We start from the raw sequence: 17,614 nt of genomic DNA, 5'->3' as shown, positions 1-17,614 counted from the left end.
GAGGGAATGGTTGTTAGACTTTTCTAGTCTTTATAGGAAATTTACAAAGTTAGGTTAGGGTTAGCAAAGAGAGCAAGTCTTACAAGATATTCCTTGATTGATGATGGGCTGGAATTTCATTGAATAAACTTGCCTTCTGGGAGAGGTACATTTTACAGCCTTTCAAACAGAGAGCAAGAAAGCTTCCAAAAGGCCAACTTGATTTCAGTAAATCCACAGTATGTCACTCTATCAATCCAAGCCATTTCTGAGGTGGCATTGATTTTTCCACATTATCTTCTCAACTGAAGCCAAAGACTATTGGAGAATGCGGGCATCGATCCCGCTACCTCTCGCATGCTAAGCGAGCGCTCTACCATTTGAGCTAATTCCCCTACATCTGAGAATATTTTAGCCCCGCCCACTTCGACTCCTCCTCTGCCCCTCCACTGCAGACTTTTCTAGACTTTCCAGATCTATGTATACAATCTGGATGGTGACCTGGGTCCGACGTTACCTGGAAAATGCAGGCGGAACAGGACGAGGTGGCCGAGTGGTTAAGGCGATGGACTGCTAATCCATTGTGCTCTGCACGCGTGGGTTCGAATCCCATCCTCGTCGCAGTGCAGTCTACTTTAATCTGCCTTATTTACAAGGCAAGAAGATTGAATTGGTTCAAACAGCAGAACACTTGCACTTTGTTGTGACAGAACACGATGCACTATGACAATAAACCAGTGTTCTTGCAATTGTGGAAGGTGAACTGGATCAGACACTTACTGGAAAACGCAGATGACCTGTCCGAGGGCTGCTAATCCATATCGCTCTGCACACGTGGAGTCCTTCGGGTCTCTATTCTCTGGCCAATGCTTTTATCCCTGCAGATGCTTTCCTTGGGCTCATTTCTTCGAAAATACAGCATGCGGTTTGAACGTGATGCAGATGACACACAAATTTACCTGGTTCCATTGGTTCCTATGGAACCAATGAAAAGAAGTTCTATGGTTTTCACACATGGTTGAACAATACATCTGAATCGGAGAGAGCAATGGAAACTCCCAAGGGAGTTAGTTCAAATGGTAGAGCACTTGCTGCTTATACTTTACTGTGGCAAAACTGGCTGTGTTTTGACAAACAGCCAGAGGTATTCACTGCTGAAGAAAAGGATAAACTGAACACAGTGCAGTTTAGGTCACCCCAAAACAGGGCTGCATTCACCCCTTGGGTAGAAAGTGTGAGGAGAAGGGCCCTTGCTCACACAGGGCCATTTCTTCAGTCGCGAGATTGTTGAGGGAATGGTTGTTAGACTTTTCTAGTCTTTATAGGAAATTTACAAAGTTAGGTTAGGGTTAGCAACGAGAGCAAGTCTTACAAGATATTCCTTGATGATGATGGGCTGGAATTTCATTGAATAAACTTGCCTTCTGGGAGAGGTACATTTTACAGCCTTTCAAACAGAGAGCAAGAAAGCTTCCAAAAGGCCAACTTGATTTCAGTAAATCCACAGTATGTCACTCTATCAATCCAAGCCATTTCTGAGGTGGCATTGATTTTTCCACATTATCTTCTCAACTGAAGCAAAAGACTATTGGAGAATGCGGGCATCGATCCCGCTACCTCTCGCATGCTAAGCGAGCGCTCTACCATTTGAGCTAATTCCCCTACATCTGAGAATATTTTAGCCCCGCCCACTTCGACTCCTCCTCTGCCCCTCCACTGCACACTTTTCTAGACTTTCCAGATCTATGTTTACAATCTGGATGGTGACCTGGGTCCGACGTTACCTGGAAAATGCAGGCGGAACAGGACGAGGTGGCCGAGTGGTTAAGGCGATGGACTGCTAATCCATTGTGCTCTGCACGCGTGGGTTCGAATCCCATCCTCGTCGCAGTGCAGTCTACTTTAATCTGCCTTATTTACAAGGCAAGAAGATTGAATTGGTTCAAACAGCAGAACACTTGCACTTTGTTGTGACAAAACACGATGCACTATGACAATAAACCAGTGTTCTTGCAACTGTGGAAGGTGAACTGGATCAGACACTTACTGGAAAACGCAGACGACCTGTCCGAGGGCTGCTAATCCATATCGCTCTGCACATGTGGAGTCCTTCGGGTCTCTATTCTCTGGCCAATGCTTTTATCCCTGCAGATGCTTTCCTTGGGCTCATTTCTTCGAAAATACAGCATGCGGTTTGAACGTGATGCAGATGACACACAAATTTACCTGGTTCCATTGGTTCCTATGGAACCAATGAAAAGAAGTTCTATGGTTTTCACACATGGTTGAACAATACATCTGAATCGGAGAGAGCAATGGAAACTCCCAAGGGAGTTAGTTCAAATGGTAGAGCACTTGCTGCTTATACTTTACTGTGGCAAAACTGGCTGTGTTTTGACAAACAGCCAGAGGTATTCACTGCTGAAGAAAAGGATAAACTGAACACAGTGCAGTTTAGGTCACCCCAAAACAGGGCTGCATTCACCCCTTGGGTAGAAAGTGTGAGGAGAAGGGCCCTTGCTCACACAGGGCCATTTCTTCAGTCGCGAGATTGTTGAGGGAATGGTTGTTAGACTTTTCTAGTCTTTATAGGAAATTTACAAAGTTAGGTTAGGGTTAGCAACGAGAGCAAGTCTTACAAGATATTCCTTGATTGATGATGGGCTGGAATTTCATTGAATAAACTTGCCTTCTGGGAGAGGTACATTTTACAGCCTTTCAAACAGAGAGCAAGAAAGCTTCCAAAAGGCCAACTTGATTTCAGTAAATCCACAGTATGTCACTCTATCAATCCAAGCCATTTCTGAGGTGGCATTGATTTTTCCACATTATCTTCTCAACTGAAGCCAAAGACTATTGGAGAATGCGGGCATCGATCCCGCTACCTCTCGCATGCTAAGCGAGCGCTCTACCATTTGAGCTAATTCCCCTACATCTGAGAATATTTTAGCCCCGCCCACTTCGACTCCTCCTCTGCCCCTCCACTGCACACTTTTCTAGACTTTCCAGATCTATGTATACAATCTGGATGGTGACCTGGGTCCGACGTTACCTGGAAAATGCAGGCGGAACAGGACGAGGTGGCCGAGTGGTTAAGGCGATGGACTGCTAATCCATTGTGCTCTGCACGCGTGGGTTCGAATCCCATCCTCGTCGTAGTGCAGTCTACTTTAATCTGCCTTATTTACAAGGCAAGAAGATTGAATTGGTTCAAACAGCAGAACACTTGCACTTTGTTGTGACAAAACACGATGCATTATGACAATAAACCAGTCTTCTTGCAACTGTGGAAGGTGAACTGGATCAGACACTTACTGGAAAACGCAGACGACCTGTCCGAGGGCTGCTAATCCATATCGCTCTGCACACGTGGAGTCCTTCGGGTCTCTATTCTCTGGCCAATGCTTTTATCCCTGCAGATGCTTTCCTTGGGCTCATTTCTTCGAAAATACAGCATGCGGTTTGAACGTGATGCAGATGACACACAAATTTACCTGGTTCCATTGGTTCCAATGGAACCAATGAAAAGAAGTTCTATGGTTTTCACACATGGTTGAACAATACATCTGAATCGGAGAGAGCAATGGAAACTCCCAAGGGAGTTAGTTCAAATGGTAGAGCACTTGCTGCTTATACTTTACTGTGGCAAAACTGGCTGTGTTTTGACAAACAGCCAGAGGTATTCACTGCTGAAGAAAAGGATAAACTGAACACAGTGCAGTTTAGGTCACCCCAAAACAGGGCTGCATTCACCCCTTGGGTAGAAAGTGTGAGGAGAAGGGCCCTTGCTCACACAGGGCCATTTCTTCAGTCGCGAGATTGTTGAGGGAATGGTTGTTAGACTTTTCTAGTCTTTATAGGAAATTTACAAAGTTAGGTTAGGGTTAGCAAAGAGAGCAAGTCTTACAAGATATTCCTTGATTGATGATGGGCTGGAATTTCATTGAATAAACTTGCCTTCTGGGAGAGGTACATTTTACAGCCTTTCAAACAGAGAGCAAGAAAGCTTCCAAAAGGCCAACTTGATTTCAGTAAATCCACAGTATGTCACTCTATCAATCCAAGCCATTTCTGAGGTGGCATTGATTTTTCCACATTATCTTCTCAACTGAAGCCAAAGACTATTGGAGAATGCGGGCATCGATCCCGCTACCTCTCGCATGCTAAGCGAGCGCTCTACCATTTGAGCTAATTCCCCTACATCTGAGAATATTTTAGCCCCGCCCACTTCGACTCCTCCTCTGCCCCTCCACTGCAGACTTTTCTAGACTTTCCAGATCTATGTATACAATCTGGATGGTGACCTGGGTCCGACGTTACCTGGAAAATGCAGGCGGAACAGGACGAGGTGGCCGAGTGGTTAAGGCGATGGACTGCTAATCCATTGTGCTCTGCACGCGTGGGTTCGAATCCCATCCTCGTCGCAGTGCAGTCTACTTTAATCTGCCTTATTTACAAGGCAAGAAGATTGAATTGGTTCAAACAGCAGAACACTTGCACTTTGTTGTGACAGAACACGATGCACTATGACAATAAACCAGTGTTCTTGCAATTGTGGAAGGTGAACTGGATCAGACACTTACTGGAAAACGCAGATGACCTGTCCGAGGGCTGCTAATCCATATCGCTCTGCACACGTGGAGTCCTTCGGGTCTCTATTCTCTGGCCAATGCTTTTATCCCTGCAGATGCTTTCCTTGGGCTCATTTCTTCGAAAATACAGCATGCGGTTTGAACGTGATGCAGATGACACACAAATTTACCTGGTTCCATTGGTTCCTATGGAACCAATGAAAAGAAGTTCTATGGTTTTCACACATGGTTGAACAATACATCTGAATCGGAGAGAGCAATGGAAACTCCCAAGGGAGTTAGTTCAAATGGTAGAGCACTTGCTGCTTATACTTTACTGTGGCAAAACTGGCTGTGTTTTGACAAACAGCCAGAGGTATTCACTGCTGAAGAAAAGGATAAACTGAACACAGTGCAGTTTAGGTCACCCCAAAACAGGGCTGCATTCACCCCTTGGGTAGAAAGTGTGAGGAGAAGGGCCCTTGCTCACACAGGGCCATTTCTTCAGTCGCGAGATTGTTGAGGGAATGGTTGTTAGACTTTTCTAGTCTTTATAGGAAATTTACAAAGTTAGGTTAGGGTTAGCAACGAGAGCAAGTCTTACAAGATATTCCTTGATGATGATGGGCTGGAATTTCATTGAATAAACTTGCCTTCTGGGAGAGGTACATTTTACAGCCTTTCAAACAGAGAGCAAGAAAGCTTCCAAAAGGCCAACTTGATTTCAGTAAATCCACAGTATGTCACTCTATCAATCCAAGCCATTTCTGAGGTGGCATTGATTTTTCCACATTATCTTCTCAACTGAAGCAAAAGACTATTGGAGAATGCGGGCATCGATCCCGCTACCTCTCGCATGCTAAGCGAGCGCTCTACCATTTGAGCTAATTCCCCTACATCTGAGAATATTTTAGCCCCGCCCACTTCGACTCCTCCTCTGCCCCTCCACTGCACACTTTTCTAGACTTTCCAGATCTATGTTTACAATCTGGATGGTGACCTGGGTCCGACGTTACCTGGAAAATGCAGGCGGAACAGGACGAGGTGGCCGAGTGGTTAAGGCGATGGACTGCTAATCCATTGTGCTCTGCACGCGTGGGTTCGAATCCCATCCTCGTCGCAGTGCAGTCTACTTTAATCTGCCTTATTTACAAGGCAAGAAGATTGAATTGGTTCAAACAGCAGAACACTTGCACTTTGTTGTGACAAAACACGATGCACTATGACAATAAACCAGTGTTCTTGCAACTGTGGAAGGTGAACTGGATCAGACACTTACTGGAAAACGCAGACGACCTGTCCGAGGGCTGCTAATCCATATCGCTCTGCACATGTGGAGTCCTTCGGGTCTCTATTCTCTGGCCAATGCTTTTATCCCTGCAGATGCTTTCCTTGGGCTCATTTCTTCGAAAATACAGCATGCGGTTTGAACGTGATGCAGATGACACACAAATTTACCTGGTTCCATTGGTTCCTATGGAACCAATGAAAAGAAGTTCTATGGTTTTCACACATGGTTGAACAATACATCTGAATCGGAGAGAGCAATGGAAACTCCCAAGGGAGTTAGTTCAAATGGTAGAGCACTTGCTGCTTATACTTTACTGTGGCAAAACTGGCTGTGTTTTGACAAACAGCCAGAGGTATTCACTGCTGAAGAAAAGGATAAACTGAACACAGTGCAGTTTAGGTCACCCCAAAACAGGGCTGCATTCACCCCTTGGGTAGAAAGTGTGAGGAGAAGGGCCCTTGCTCACACAGGGCCATTTCTTCAGTCGCGAGATTGTTGAGGGAATGGTTGTTAGACTTTTCTAGTCTTTATAGGAAATTTACAAAGTTAGGTTAGGGTTAGCAACGAGAGCAAGTCTTACAAGATATTCCTTGATTGATGATGGGCTGGAATTTCATTGAATAAACTTGCCTTCTGGGAGAGGTACATTTTACAGCCTTTCAAACAGAGAGCAAGAAAGCTTCCAAAAGGCCAACTTGATTTCAGTAAATCCACAGTATGTCACTCTATCAATCCAAGCCATTTCTGAGGTGGCATTGATTTTTCCACATTATCTTCTCAACTGAAGCCAAAGACTATTGGAGAATGCGGGCATCGATCCCGCTACCTCTCGCATGCTAAGCGAGCGCTCTACCATTTGAGCTAATTCCCCTACATCTGAGAATATTTTAGCCCCGCCCACTTCGACTCCTCCTCTGCCCCTCCACTGCACACTTTTCTAGACTTTCCAGATCTATGTATACAATCTGGATGGTGACCTGGGTCCGACGTTACCTGGAAAATGCAGGCGGAACAGGACGAGGTGGCCGAGTGGTTAAGGCGATGGACTGCTAATCCATTGTGCTCTGCACGCGTGGGTTCGAATCCCATCCTCGTCGTAGTGCAGTCTACTTTAATCTGCCTTATTTACAAGGCAAGAAGATTGAATTGGTTCAAACAGCAGAACACTTGCACTTTGTTGTGACAAAACACGATGCATTATGACAATAAACCAGTCTTCTTGCAACTGTGGAAGGTGAACTGGATCAGACACTTACTGGAAAACGCAGACGACCTGTCCGAGGGCTGCTAATCCATATCGCTCTGCACACGTGGAGTCCTTCGGGTCTCTATTCTCTGGCCAATGCTTTTATCCCTGCAGATGCTTTCCTTGGGCTCATTTCTTCGAAAATACAGCATGCGGTTTGAACGTGATGCAGATGACACACAAATTTACCTGGTTCCATTGGTTCCTATGGAACCAATGAAAAGAAGTTCTATGGTTTTCACACATGGTTGAACAATACATCTGAATCGGAGAGAGCAATGGAAACTCCCAAGGGAGTTAGTTCAAATGGTAGAGCACTTGCTGCTTATACTTTACTGTGGCAAAACTGGCTGTGTTTTGACAAACAGCCAGAGGTATTCACTGCTGAAGAAAAGGATAAACTGAACACAGTGCAGTTTAGGTCACCCCAAAACAGGGCTGCATTCACCCCTTGGGTAGAAAGTGTGAGGAGAAGGGCCCTTGCTCACACAGGGCCATTTCTTCAGTCGCGAGATTGTTGAGGGAATGGTTGTTAGACTTTTCTAGTCTTTATAGGAAATTTACAAAGTTAGGTTAGGGTTAGCAACGAGAGCAAGTCTTACAAGATATTCCTTGATTGATGATGGGCTGGAATTTCATTGAATAAACTTGCCTTCTGGGAGAGGTACATTTTACAGCCTTTCAAACAGAGAGCAAGAAAGCTTCCAAAAGGCCAACTTGATTTCAGTAAATCCACAGTATGTCACTCTATCAATCCAAGCCATTTCTGAGGTGGCATTGATTTTTCCACATTATCTTCTCAACTGAAGCCAAAGACTGTTGGAGAATGCGGGCATCGATCCCGCTACCTCTCGCATGCTAAGCGAGCGCTCTACCATTTGAGCTAATTCCCCTATGTCTGAGAATATTTTAGCCCCGCCCACTTCGACTCCTCCTCTGCCCCTCCACTGCACACTTTTCTAGACTTTCCAGATCTATGTATACAATCTGGATGGTGACCTGGGTCCGACGTTACCTGGAAAATGCAGGGGGAACAGGACCAGGTGGCCGAGTGGTTAAGGCGATGGACTGCTAATCCATTGTGCTCTGCACGCGTGGGTTCGAATCCCATCCTCGTCGCAGTGCAGTCTACTTTAATCTGCCTTATTTACAAGGCAAGAAGATTGAATTGGTTCAAACAGCAGAACACTTGCACTTGTTGTGACAAAACACGATGCACTATGACAATAAACCAGTGTTCTTGCAACTGTGGAAGGTGAACTGGATCAGACACTTACTGGAAAACGCAGACGACCTGTCCGAGGGCTGCTAATCCATATCGCTCTGCACATGTGGAGTCCTTCGGGTCTCTATTCTCTGGCCAATGCTTTTATCCCTGCAGATGCTTTCCTTGGGCTCATTTCTTCGAAAATACAGCATGCGGTTTGAACGTGATGCAGATGACACACAAATTTACCTGGTTCCATTGGTTCCTATGGAACCAATGAAAAGAAGTTCTATGGTTTTCACACATGGTTGAACAATACATCTGAATCGGAGAGAGCAATGGAAACTCCCAAGGGAGTTAGTTCAAATGGTAGAGCACTTGCTGCTTATACTTTACTGTGGCAAAACTGGCTGTGTTTTGACAAACAGCCAGAGGTATTCACTGCTGAAGAAAAGGATAAACTGAACACAGTGCAGTTTAGGTCACCCCAAAACAGGGCTGCATTCACCCCTTGGGTAGAAAGTGTGAGGAGAAGGGCCCTTGCTCACACAAGGCCATTTCTTCAGTCGCGAGATTGTTGAAGGAATGGTTGTTAGACTTTTCTAGTCTTTATAGGAAATTTACAAAGTTAGGTTAGGGTTAGCAACGAGAGCAAGTCTTACAAGATATTCCTTGATTGATGATGGGCTGGAATTTCATTGAATAAACTTGCCTTCTGGGAGAGGTACATCTTACAGCCTTTCAAACAGAGAGCAAGAAAGCTTCCAAAAGGCCAACTTGATTTCAGTAAATCCACAGTATGTCACTCTATCAATCCAAGCCATTTCTGAGGTGGCATTGATTTTTCCACATTATCTTCTCAACTGAAGCCAAAGACTATTGGAGAATGCGGGCATCGATCCCGCTACCTCTCGCATGCTAAGCGAGCGCTCTACCATTTGAGCTAATTCCCCTACATCTGAGAATATTTTAGCCCCGCCCACTTCGACTCCTCCTCTGCCCCTCCACTGCACACTTTTCTAGACTTTCCAGATCTATGTTTACAATCTGGATGGTGACCTGGGTCCGACGTTACCTGGAAAATGCAGGCGGAACAGGACGAGGTGGCCGAGTGGTTAAGGCGATGGACTGCTAATCCATTGTGCTCTGCACGCGTGGGTTCGAATCCCATCCTCGTCGCAGTGCAGTCTACTTTAATCTGCCTTATTTACAAGGCAAGAAGATTGAATTGGTTCAAACAGCAGAACACTTGCACTTTGTTGTGACAAAACACGATGCACTATGACAATAAACCAGTGTTCTTGCAACTGTGGAAGGTGAACTGGATCAGACACTTACTGGAAAACGCAGACGACCTGTCCGAGGGCTGCTAATCCATATCGCTCTGCACATGTGGAGTCCTTCGGGTCTCTATTCTCTGGCCAATGCTTTTATCCCTGCAGATGCTTTCCTTGGGCTCATTTCTTCGAAAATACAGCATGCGGTTTGAACGTGATGCAGATGACACACAAATTTACCTGGTTCCATTGGTTCCTATGGAACCAATGAAAAGAAGTTCTATGGTTTTCACACATGGTTGAACAATACATCTGAATCGGAGAGAGCAATGGAAACTCCCAAGGGAGTTAGTTCAAATGGTAGAGCACTTGCTGCTTATACTTTACTGTGGCAAAACTGGCTGTGTTTTGACAAACAGCCAGAGGTATTCACTGCTGAAGAAAAGGATAAACTGAACACAGTGCAGTTTAGGTCACCCCAAAACAGGGCTGCATTCACCCCTTGGGTAGAAAGTGTGAGGAGAAGGGCCCTTGCTCACACAAGGCCATTTGTTCAGTCGCGAGATTGTTGAAGGAATGGTTGTTAGACTTTTCTAGTCTTTATAGGAAATTTACAAAGTTAGGTTAGGGTTAGCAACGAGAGCAAGTCTTACAAGATATTCCTTGATTGATGATGGGCTGGAATTTCATTGAATAAACTTGCCTTCTGGGAGAGGTACATTTTACAGCCTTTCAAACAGAGAGCAAGAAAGCTTCCAAAAGGCCAACTTGATTTCAGTAAATCCACAGTATGTCACTATCAATCCAAGCCATTTCTGAGGTGGCATTGATTTTTCCACATTATCTTCTCAACTGAAGCCAAAGACTATTGGAGAATGCGGGCATCGATCCCGCTACCTCTCGCATGCTAAGCGAGCGCTCTACCATTTGAGCTAATTCCCCTATATCTGAGAATATTTTAGCCCCGCCCACTTCGACTCCTCCTCTGCCCCTCCACTGCACACTTTTCTAGACTTTCCAGATCTATGTATACAATCTGGATGGTGACCTGGGTCCGACGTTACCTGGAAATTGCAGGCGGGACAGGACCAGGTGGCCGAGTGGTTATGGCGATGGACTGCTAATCCATTGTGCTCTGCACGCGTGGGTTCGAATCCCATCCTCGTCGCAGTGCAGTCTACTTTAATCTGCCTTATTTACAAGGCAAGAAGATTGAATTGGTTCAAACAGCAGAACACTTGCACTTTGTTGTGACAAAACACGATGCATTATGACAATAAACCAGTCTTCTTGCAACTGTGGAAGGTGAACTGGATCAGACACTTACTGGAAAACGCAGACGACCTGTCCGAGGGCTGCTAATCCATATCGCTCTGCACACGTGGAGTCCTTCGGGTCTCTATTCTCTGGCCAATGCTTTTATCCCTGCAGATGCTTTCCTTGGGCTCATTTCTTCGAAAATACAGCATGCGGTTTGAACGTGATGCAGATGACACACAAATTTACCTGGTTCCATTGGTTCCAATGGAACCAATGAAAAGAAGTTCTATGGTTTTCACACATGGTTGAACAATACATCTGAATCGGAGAGAGCAATGGAAACTCCCAAGGGAGTTAGTTCAAATGGTAGAGCACTTGCTGCTTATACTTTACTGTGGCAAAACTGGCTGTGTTTTGACAAACAGCCAGAGGTATTCACTGCTGAAGAAAAGGATAAACTGAACACAGTGCAGTTTAGGTCACCCCAAAACAGGGCTGCATTCACCCCTTGGGTAGAAAGTGTGAGGAGAAGGGCCCTTGCTCACACAGGGCCATTTCTTCAGTCGCGAGATTGTTGAGGGAATGGTTGTTAGACTTTTCTAGTCTTTATAGGAAATTTACAAAGTTAGGTTAGGGTTAGCAACGAGAGCAAGTCTTACAAGATATTCCTTGATTGATGATGGGCTGGAATTTCATTGAATAAACTTGCCTTCTGGGAGAGGTACATTTTACAGCCTTTCAAACAGAGAGCAAGAAAGCTTCCAAAAGGCCAACTTGATTTCAGTAAATCCACAGTATGTCACTCTATCAATCCAAGCCATTTCTGAGGTGGCATTGATTTTTCCACATTATCTTCTCAACTGAAGCCAAAGACTATTGGAGAATGCGGGCATCGATCCCGCTACCTCTCGCATGCTAAGCGAGCGCTCTACCATTTGAGCTAATTCCCCTATATCTGAGAATATTTTAGCCCCGCCCACTTCGACTCCTCCTCTGCCCCTCCACTGCACACTTTTCTAGACTTTCCAGATCTATGTATACAATCTGGATGGTGACCTGGGTCCGACGTTACCTGGAAAATGCAGGCGGAACAGGACGAGGTGGCCGAGTGGTTAAGGCGATGGACTGCTAATCCATTGTGCTCTGCACGCGTGGGTTCGAATCCCATCCTCGTCGCAGTGCAGTCTACTTTAATCTGCCTTATTTACAAGGCAAGAAGATTGAATTGGTTCAAACAGCAGAACACTTGCACTTTGTTGTGACAAAACACGATGCATTATGACAATAAACCAGTGTTCTTGCAACTGTGGAAGGTGAACTGGATCAGACACTTACTGGAAAACGCAGACGACCTGTCCGAGGGCTGCTAATCCATATCGCTCTGCACACGTGGAGTCCTTCGGGTCTCTATTCTCTGGCCAATGCTTTTATCCCTGCAGATGCTTTCCTTGGGCTCATTTCTTCGAAAATACAGCATGCGGTTTGAACGTGATGCAGATGACACACAAATTTACCTGGTTCCATTGGTTCCTATGGAACCAATGAAAAGAAGTTCTATGGTTTTCACACATGGTTGAACAATACATCTGAATCGGAGAGAGCAATGGAAACTCCCAAGGGAGTTAGTTCAAATGGTAGAGCACTTGCTGCTTATACTTTACTGTGGCAAAACTGGCTGTGTTTTGACAAACAGCCAGAGGTATTCACTGCTGAAGAAAAGGATAAACTGAACACAGTGCAGTTTAGGTCACCCCAAAACAGGGCTGCATTCACCCCTTGGGTAGAAAGTGTGAGGAGAAGGGCCCTTGCTCACACAGGGCCATTTCTTCAGTCGCGAGATTGTTGAGGGAATGGTTGTTAGACTTTTCTAGTCTTTATAGGAAATTTACAAAGTTAGGTTAGGGTTAGCAACGAGAGCAAGTCTTACAAGATATTCCTTGATTGATGATGGGCTGGAATTTCATTGAATAAACTTGCCTTCTGGGAGAGGTACATTTTACAGCCTTTCAAACAGAGAGCAAGAAAGCTTCCAAAAGGCCAACTTGATTTCAGTAAATCCACAGTATGTCACTCTATCAATCCAAGCCATTTCTGAGGTGGCATTGATTTTTCCACATTATCTTCTCAACTGAAGCCAAAGACTGTTGGAGAATGCGGGCATCGATCCCGCTACCTCTCGCATGCTAAGCGAGCGCTCTACCATTTGAGCTAATTCCCCTATGTCTGAGAATATTTTAGCCCCGCCCACTTCGACTCCTCCTCTGCCCCTCCACTGCACACTTTTCTAGACTTTCCAGATCTATGTATACAATCTGGATGGTGACCTGGGTCCGACGTTACCTGGAAAATGCAGGGGGAACAGGACCAGGTGGCCGAGTGGTTAAGGCGATGGACTGCTAATCCATTGTGCTCTGCACGCGTGGGTTCGAATCCCATCCTCGTCGCAGTGCAGTCTACTTTAATCTGCCTTATTTACAAGGCAAGAAGATTGAATTGGTTCAAACAGCAGAACACTTGCACTTGTTGTGACAAAACACGATGCACTATGACAATAAACCAGTGTTCTTGCAACTGTGGAAGGTGAACTGGATCAGACACTTACTGGAAAACGCAGACGACCTGTCCGAGGGCTGCTAATCCATATCGCTCTGCACATGTGGAGTCCTTCGGGTCTCTATTCTCTGGCCAATGCTTTTATCCCTGCAGATGCTTTCCTTGGGCTCATTTCTTCGAAAATACAGCATGCGGTTTGAACGTGATGCAGATGACACACAAATTTACCTGGTTCCATTGGTTCCTATGGAACCAATGAAAAGAAGTTCTATGGTTTTCACACATGGTTGAACAATACATCTGAATCGGAGAGAGCAATGGAAACTCCCAAGGGAGTTAGTTCAAATGGTAGAGCACTTGCTGCTTATACTTTACTGTGGCAAAACTGGCTGTGTTTTGACAAACAGCCAGAGGTATTCACTGCTGAAGAAAAGGATAAACTGAACACAGTGCAGTTTAGGTCACCCCAAAACAGGGCTGCATTCACCCCTTGGGTAGAAAGTGTGAGGAGAAGGGCCCTTGCTCACACAAGGCCATTTCTTCAGTCGCGAGATTGTTGAAGGAATGGTTGTTAGACTTTTCTAGTCTTTATAGGAAATTTACAAAGTTAGGTTAGGGTTAGCAACGAGAGCAAGTCTTACAAGATATTCCTTGATTGATGATGGGCTGGAATTTCATTGAATAAACTTGCCTTCTGGGAGAGGTACATCTTACAGCCTTTCAAACAGAGAGCAAGAAAGCTTCCAAAAGGCCAACTTGATTTCAGTAAATCCACAGTATGTCACTCTATCAATCCAAGCCATTTCTGAGGTGGCATTGATTTTTCCACATTATCTTCTCAACTGAAGCCAAAGACTATTGGAGAATGCGGGCATCGATCCCGCTACCTCTCGCATGCTAAGCGAGCGCTCTACCATTTGAGCTAATTCCCCTACATCTGAGAATATTTTAGCCCCGCCCACTTCGACTCCTCCTCTGCCCCTCCACTGCACACTTTTCTAGACTTTCCAGATCTATGTTTACAATCTGGATGGTGACCTGGGTCCGACGTTACCTGGAAAATGCAGGCGGAACAGGACGAGGTGGCCGAGTGGTTAAGGCGATGGACTGCTAATCCATTGTGCTCTGCACGCGTGGGTTCGAATCCCATCCTCGTCGCAGTGCAGTCTACTTTAATCTGCCTTATTTACAAGGCAAGAAGATTGAATTGGTTCAAACAGCAGAACACTTGCACTTTGTTGTGACAAAACACGATGCACTATGACAATAAACCAGTGTTCTTGCAACTGTGGAAGGTGAACTGGATCAGACACTTACTGGAAAACGCAGACGACCTGTCCGAGGGCTGCTAATCCATATCGCTCTGCACATGTGGAGTCCTTCGGGTCTCTATTCTCTGGCCAATGCTTTTATCCCTGCAGATGCTTTCCTTGGGCTCATTTCTTCGAAAATACAGCATGCGGTTTGAACGTGATGCAGATGACACACAAATTTACCTGGTTCCATTGGTTCCTATGGAACCAATGAAAAGAAGTTCTATGGTTTTCACACATGGTTGAACAATACATCTGAATCGGAGAGAGCAATGGAAACTCCCAAGGGAGTTAGTTCAAATGGTAGAGCACTTGCTGCTTATACTTTACTGTGGCAAAACTGGCTGTGTTTTGACAAACAGCCAGAGGTATTCACTGCTGAAGAAAAGGATAAACTGAACACAGTGCAGTTTAGGTCACCCCAAAACAGGGCTGCATTCACCCCTTGGGTAGAAAGTGTGAGGAGAAGGGCCCTTGCTCACACAGGGCCATTTCTTCAGTCGCGAGATTGTTGAGGGAATGGTTGTTAGACTTTTCTAGTCTTTATAGGAAATTTACAAAGTTAGGTTAGGGTTAGCAACGAGAGCAAGTCTTACAAGATATTCCTTGATGATGATGGGCTGGAATTTCAATGAATAAACTTGCCTTCTGGGAGAGGTACATTTTACAGCCTTTCAAACAGAGAGCAAGAAAGCTTCCAAAAGGCCAACTTGATTTCAGTAAATCCACAGTATGTCACTCTATCAATCCAAGCCATTTCTGAGGTGGCATTGATTTTTCCACATTATCTTCTCAACTGAAGCCAAAGACTATTGGAGAATGCGGGCATCGATCCCGCTACCTCTCGCATGCTAAGCGAGCGCTCTACCATTTGAGCTAATTCCCCTACATCTGAGAATATTTTAGCCCCGCCCACTTCGACTCCTCCTCTGCCCCTCCACTGCACACTTTTCTAGACTTTCCAGATCTATGTTTACAATCTGGATGGTGACCTGGGTCCGACGTTACCTGGAAAATGCAGGCGGAACAGGACGAGGTGGCCGAGTGGTTAAGGCGATGGACTGCTAATCCATTGTGCTCTGCACGCGTGGGTTCGAATCCCATCCTCGTCGCAGTGCAGTCTACTTTAATCTGCCTTATTTACAAGGCAAGAAGATTGAATTGGTTCAAACAGCAGAACACTGTCACTTTGTTGTGACAAAACACGATGCACTATGACAATAAACCAGTGTTCTTGCAACTGTGGAAGGTGAACTGGATCAGACACTTACTGGAAAACGCAGACGACCTGTCCGAGGGCTGCTAATCCATATCGTTCTGCACATGTGGAGTCCTTCGGGTCTCTATTCTCTGGCCAATGCTTTTATCCCTGCAGATGCTTTCCTTGGGCTCATTTCTTCGAAAATACAGCATGCGGTTTGAACGTGATGCAGATGACACACAAATTTACCTGGTTCCATTGGTTCCTATGGAACCAATGAAAAGAAGTTCTATGGTTTTCACACATGGTTGAACAATACATCTGAATCGGAGAGAGCAATGGAAACTCCCAAGGGAGTTAGTTCAAATGGTAGAGCACTTGCTGCTTATACTTTACTGTGGCAAAACTGGCTGTGTTTTGACAAACAGCCAGAGGTATTCACTGCTGAAGAAAAGGATAAACTGAACACAGTGCAGTTTAGGTCACCCCAAAACAGGGCTGCATTCACCCCTTGGGTAGAAAGTGTGAGGAGAAGGGCCCTTGCTCACACAGGGCCATTTCTTCAGTCGCGAGATTGTTGAAGGAATGGTTGTTAGACTTTTCTAGTCTTTATAGGAAATTTACAAAGTTAGGTTAGGGTTAGCAACGAGAGCAAGTCTTACAAGATATTCCTTGATTGATGATGGGCTGGAATTTCATTGAATAAACTTGCCTTCTGGGAGAGGTACATTTTACAGCCTTTCAAACAGAGAGCAAGAAAGCTTCCAAAAGGCCAACTTGATTTCAGTAAATCCACAGTATGTCACTCTATCAATCCAAGCCATTTCTGAGGTGGCATTGATTTTTCCACATTATCTTCTCAACTGAAGCCAAAGACTATTGGAGAATGCGGGCATCGATCCCGCTACCTCTCGCATGCTAAGCGAGCGCTCTACCATTTGAGCTAATTCCCCTACATCTGAGAATATTTTAGCCCCGCCCACTTCGACTCCTCCTCTGCCCCTCCACTGCACACTTTTCTAGACTTTCCAGATCTATGTATACAATCTGGATGGTGACCTGGGTCCGACGTTACCTGGAAAATGCAGGCGGAACAGGACGAGGTGGCCGAGTGGTTAAGGCGATGGACTGCTAATCCATTGTGCTCTGCACGCGTGGGTTCGAATCCCATCCTCGTCGCAGTGCAGTCTACTTTAATCTGCCTTATTTACAAGGCAAGAAGATTGAATTGGTTCAAACAGCAGAACACTTGCACTTTGTTGTGACAAAACACGATGCATTATGACAATAAACCAGTCTTCTTGCAACTGTGGAAGGTGAACTGGATCAGACACTTACTGGAAAACGCAGACGACCTGTCCGAGGGCTGCTAATCCATATCGCTCTGCACATGTGGAGTCCTTCGGGTCTCTATTCTCTGGCCAATGCTTTTATCCCTGCAGATGCTTTCCTTGGGCTCATTTCTTCGAAAATACAGCATGCGGTTTGAACGTGATGCAGATGACACACAAATTTACCTGGTTCCATTGGTTCCTATGGAACCAATGAAAAGAAGTTCTATGGTTTTCACACATGGTTGAACAATACATCTGAATCGGAGAGAGCAATGGAAACTCCCAAGGGAGTTAGTTCAAATGGTAGAGCACTTGCTGCTTATACTTTACTGTGGCAAAACTGGCTGTGTTTTGACAAACAGCCAGAGGTATTCACTGCTGA

General features: G+C 45.3%; 28 non-coding genes across 28 annotated transcripts; 14 read left to right on the top strand and 14 right to left on the bottom strand.

The window, feature by feature from the left end:
- Positions 1-301: 301 nt before the first annotated feature.
- Positions 302-374, bottom strand: trnaa-agc (transfer RNA alanine (anticodon AGC)). The gene has a single exon. It is a non-coding gene; the product is annotated as a tRNA-Ala (tRNA).
- A 144-nt stretch (positions 375-518) lies between these two features.
- trnas-gcu (transfer RNA serine (anticodon GCU)) lies at positions 519-600 on the top strand. The gene has a single exon. It is a non-coding gene; the product is annotated as a tRNA-Ser (tRNA).
- Positions 601-1,568: 968 nt separating this feature from the next.
- Positions 1,569-1,641, bottom strand: trnaa-agc (transfer RNA alanine (anticodon AGC)). The gene has a single exon. It is a non-coding gene; the product is annotated as a tRNA-Ala (tRNA).
- A 144-nt stretch (positions 1,642-1,785) lies between these two features.
- Positions 1,786-1,867, top strand: trnas-gcu (transfer RNA serine (anticodon GCU)). Its single transcript has one exon. It is a non-coding gene; the product is annotated as a tRNA-Ser (tRNA).
- Positions 1,868-2,836: 969 nt separating this feature from the next.
- Positions 2,837-2,909, bottom strand: trnaa-agc (transfer RNA alanine (anticodon AGC)). The gene has a single exon. It is a non-coding gene; the product is annotated as a tRNA-Ala (tRNA).
- Positions 2,910-3,053: 144 nt separating this feature from the next.
- trnas-gcu (transfer RNA serine (anticodon GCU)) lies at positions 3,054-3,135 on the top strand. Its single transcript has one exon. It is a non-coding gene; the product is annotated as a tRNA-Ser (tRNA).
- A 969-nt stretch (positions 3,136-4,104) lies between these two features.
- trnaa-agc (transfer RNA alanine (anticodon AGC)) lies at positions 4,105-4,177 on the bottom strand. Its single transcript has one exon. It is a non-coding gene; the product is annotated as a tRNA-Ala (tRNA).
- Positions 4,178-4,321: 144 nt separating this feature from the next.
- On the top strand, positions 4,322-4,403 carry trnas-gcu (transfer RNA serine (anticodon GCU)). Its single transcript has one exon. It is a non-coding gene; the product is annotated as a tRNA-Ser (tRNA).
- Positions 4,404-5,371: 968 nt separating this feature from the next.
- Positions 5,372-5,444, bottom strand: trnaa-agc (transfer RNA alanine (anticodon AGC)). Its single transcript has one exon. It is a non-coding gene; the product is annotated as a tRNA-Ala (tRNA).
- Positions 5,445-5,588: 144 nt separating this feature from the next.
- On the top strand, positions 5,589-5,670 carry trnas-gcu (transfer RNA serine (anticodon GCU)). The gene has a single exon. It is a non-coding gene; the product is annotated as a tRNA-Ser (tRNA).
- Positions 5,671-6,639: 969 nt separating this feature from the next.
- On the bottom strand, positions 6,640-6,712 carry trnaa-agc (transfer RNA alanine (anticodon AGC)). The gene has a single exon. It is a non-coding gene; the product is annotated as a tRNA-Ala (tRNA).
- Positions 6,713-6,856: 144 nt separating this feature from the next.
- Positions 6,857-6,938, top strand: trnas-gcu (transfer RNA serine (anticodon GCU)). Its single transcript has one exon. It is a non-coding gene; the product is annotated as a tRNA-Ser (tRNA).
- A 969-nt stretch (positions 6,939-7,907) lies between these two features.
- Positions 7,908-7,980, bottom strand: trnaa-agc (transfer RNA alanine (anticodon AGC)). Its single transcript has one exon. It is a non-coding gene; the product is annotated as a tRNA-Ala (tRNA).
- A 144-nt stretch (positions 7,981-8,124) lies between these two features.
- trnas-gcu (transfer RNA serine (anticodon GCU)) lies at positions 8,125-8,206 on the top strand. Its single transcript has one exon. It is a non-coding gene; the product is annotated as a tRNA-Ser (tRNA).
- A 968-nt stretch (positions 8,207-9,174) lies between these two features.
- On the bottom strand, positions 9,175-9,247 carry trnaa-agc (transfer RNA alanine (anticodon AGC)). Its single transcript has one exon. It is a non-coding gene; the product is annotated as a tRNA-Ala (tRNA).
- A 144-nt stretch (positions 9,248-9,391) lies between these two features.
- trnas-gcu (transfer RNA serine (anticodon GCU)) lies at positions 9,392-9,473 on the top strand. The gene has a single exon. It is a non-coding gene; the product is annotated as a tRNA-Ser (tRNA).
- Positions 9,474-10,440: 967 nt separating this feature from the next.
- Positions 10,441-10,513, bottom strand: trnaa-agc (transfer RNA alanine (anticodon AGC)). Its single transcript has one exon. It is a non-coding gene; the product is annotated as a tRNA-Ala (tRNA).
- A 144-nt stretch (positions 10,514-10,657) lies between these two features.
- trnas-gcu (transfer RNA serine (anticodon GCU)) lies at positions 10,658-10,739 on the top strand. Its single transcript has one exon. It is a non-coding gene; the product is annotated as a tRNA-Ser (tRNA).
- A 969-nt stretch (positions 10,740-11,708) lies between these two features.
- Positions 11,709-11,781, bottom strand: trnaa-agc (transfer RNA alanine (anticodon AGC)). Its single transcript has one exon. It is a non-coding gene; the product is annotated as a tRNA-Ala (tRNA).
- A 144-nt stretch (positions 11,782-11,925) lies between these two features.
- Positions 11,926-12,007, top strand: trnas-gcu (transfer RNA serine (anticodon GCU)). The gene has a single exon. It is a non-coding gene; the product is annotated as a tRNA-Ser (tRNA).
- A 969-nt stretch (positions 12,008-12,976) lies between these two features.
- On the bottom strand, positions 12,977-13,049 carry trnaa-agc (transfer RNA alanine (anticodon AGC)). Its single transcript has one exon. It is a non-coding gene; the product is annotated as a tRNA-Ala (tRNA).
- A 144-nt stretch (positions 13,050-13,193) lies between these two features.
- trnas-gcu (transfer RNA serine (anticodon GCU)) lies at positions 13,194-13,275 on the top strand. Its single transcript has one exon. It is a non-coding gene; the product is annotated as a tRNA-Ser (tRNA).
- Positions 13,276-14,243: 968 nt separating this feature from the next.
- Positions 14,244-14,316, bottom strand: trnaa-agc (transfer RNA alanine (anticodon AGC)). The gene has a single exon. It is a non-coding gene; the product is annotated as a tRNA-Ala (tRNA).
- Positions 14,317-14,460: 144 nt separating this feature from the next.
- Positions 14,461-14,542, top strand: trnas-gcu (transfer RNA serine (anticodon GCU)). The gene has a single exon. It is a non-coding gene; the product is annotated as a tRNA-Ser (tRNA).
- Positions 14,543-15,510: 968 nt separating this feature from the next.
- On the bottom strand, positions 15,511-15,583 carry trnaa-agc (transfer RNA alanine (anticodon AGC)). Its single transcript has one exon. It is a non-coding gene; the product is annotated as a tRNA-Ala (tRNA).
- Positions 15,584-15,727: 144 nt separating this feature from the next.
- trnas-gcu (transfer RNA serine (anticodon GCU)) lies at positions 15,728-15,809 on the top strand. The gene has a single exon. It is a non-coding gene; the product is annotated as a tRNA-Ser (tRNA).
- Positions 15,810-16,778: 969 nt separating this feature from the next.
- On the bottom strand, positions 16,779-16,851 carry trnaa-agc (transfer RNA alanine (anticodon AGC)). The gene has a single exon. It is a non-coding gene; the product is annotated as a tRNA-Ala (tRNA).
- A 144-nt stretch (positions 16,852-16,995) lies between these two features.
- trnas-gcu (transfer RNA serine (anticodon GCU)) lies at positions 16,996-17,077 on the top strand. Its single transcript has one exon. It is a non-coding gene; the product is annotated as a tRNA-Ser (tRNA).
- The last annotated feature ends 537 nt before the right edge of the window (positions 17,078-17,614 follow it).

Source organism: Centropristis striata, chromosome 18 (assembly GCF_030273125.1).
Source record: "Centropristis striata isolate RG_2023a ecotype Rhode Island chromosome 18, C.striata_1.0, whole genome shotgun sequence".
Lineage (NCBI taxonomy): Eukaryota > Metazoa > Chordata > Actinopteri > Perciformes > Serranidae > Centropristis > Centropristis striata.
The sequence above is the reverse complement of the archived record's forward strand: the minus strand, read 5'-3'. Positions and strand labels throughout refer to the sequence as shown.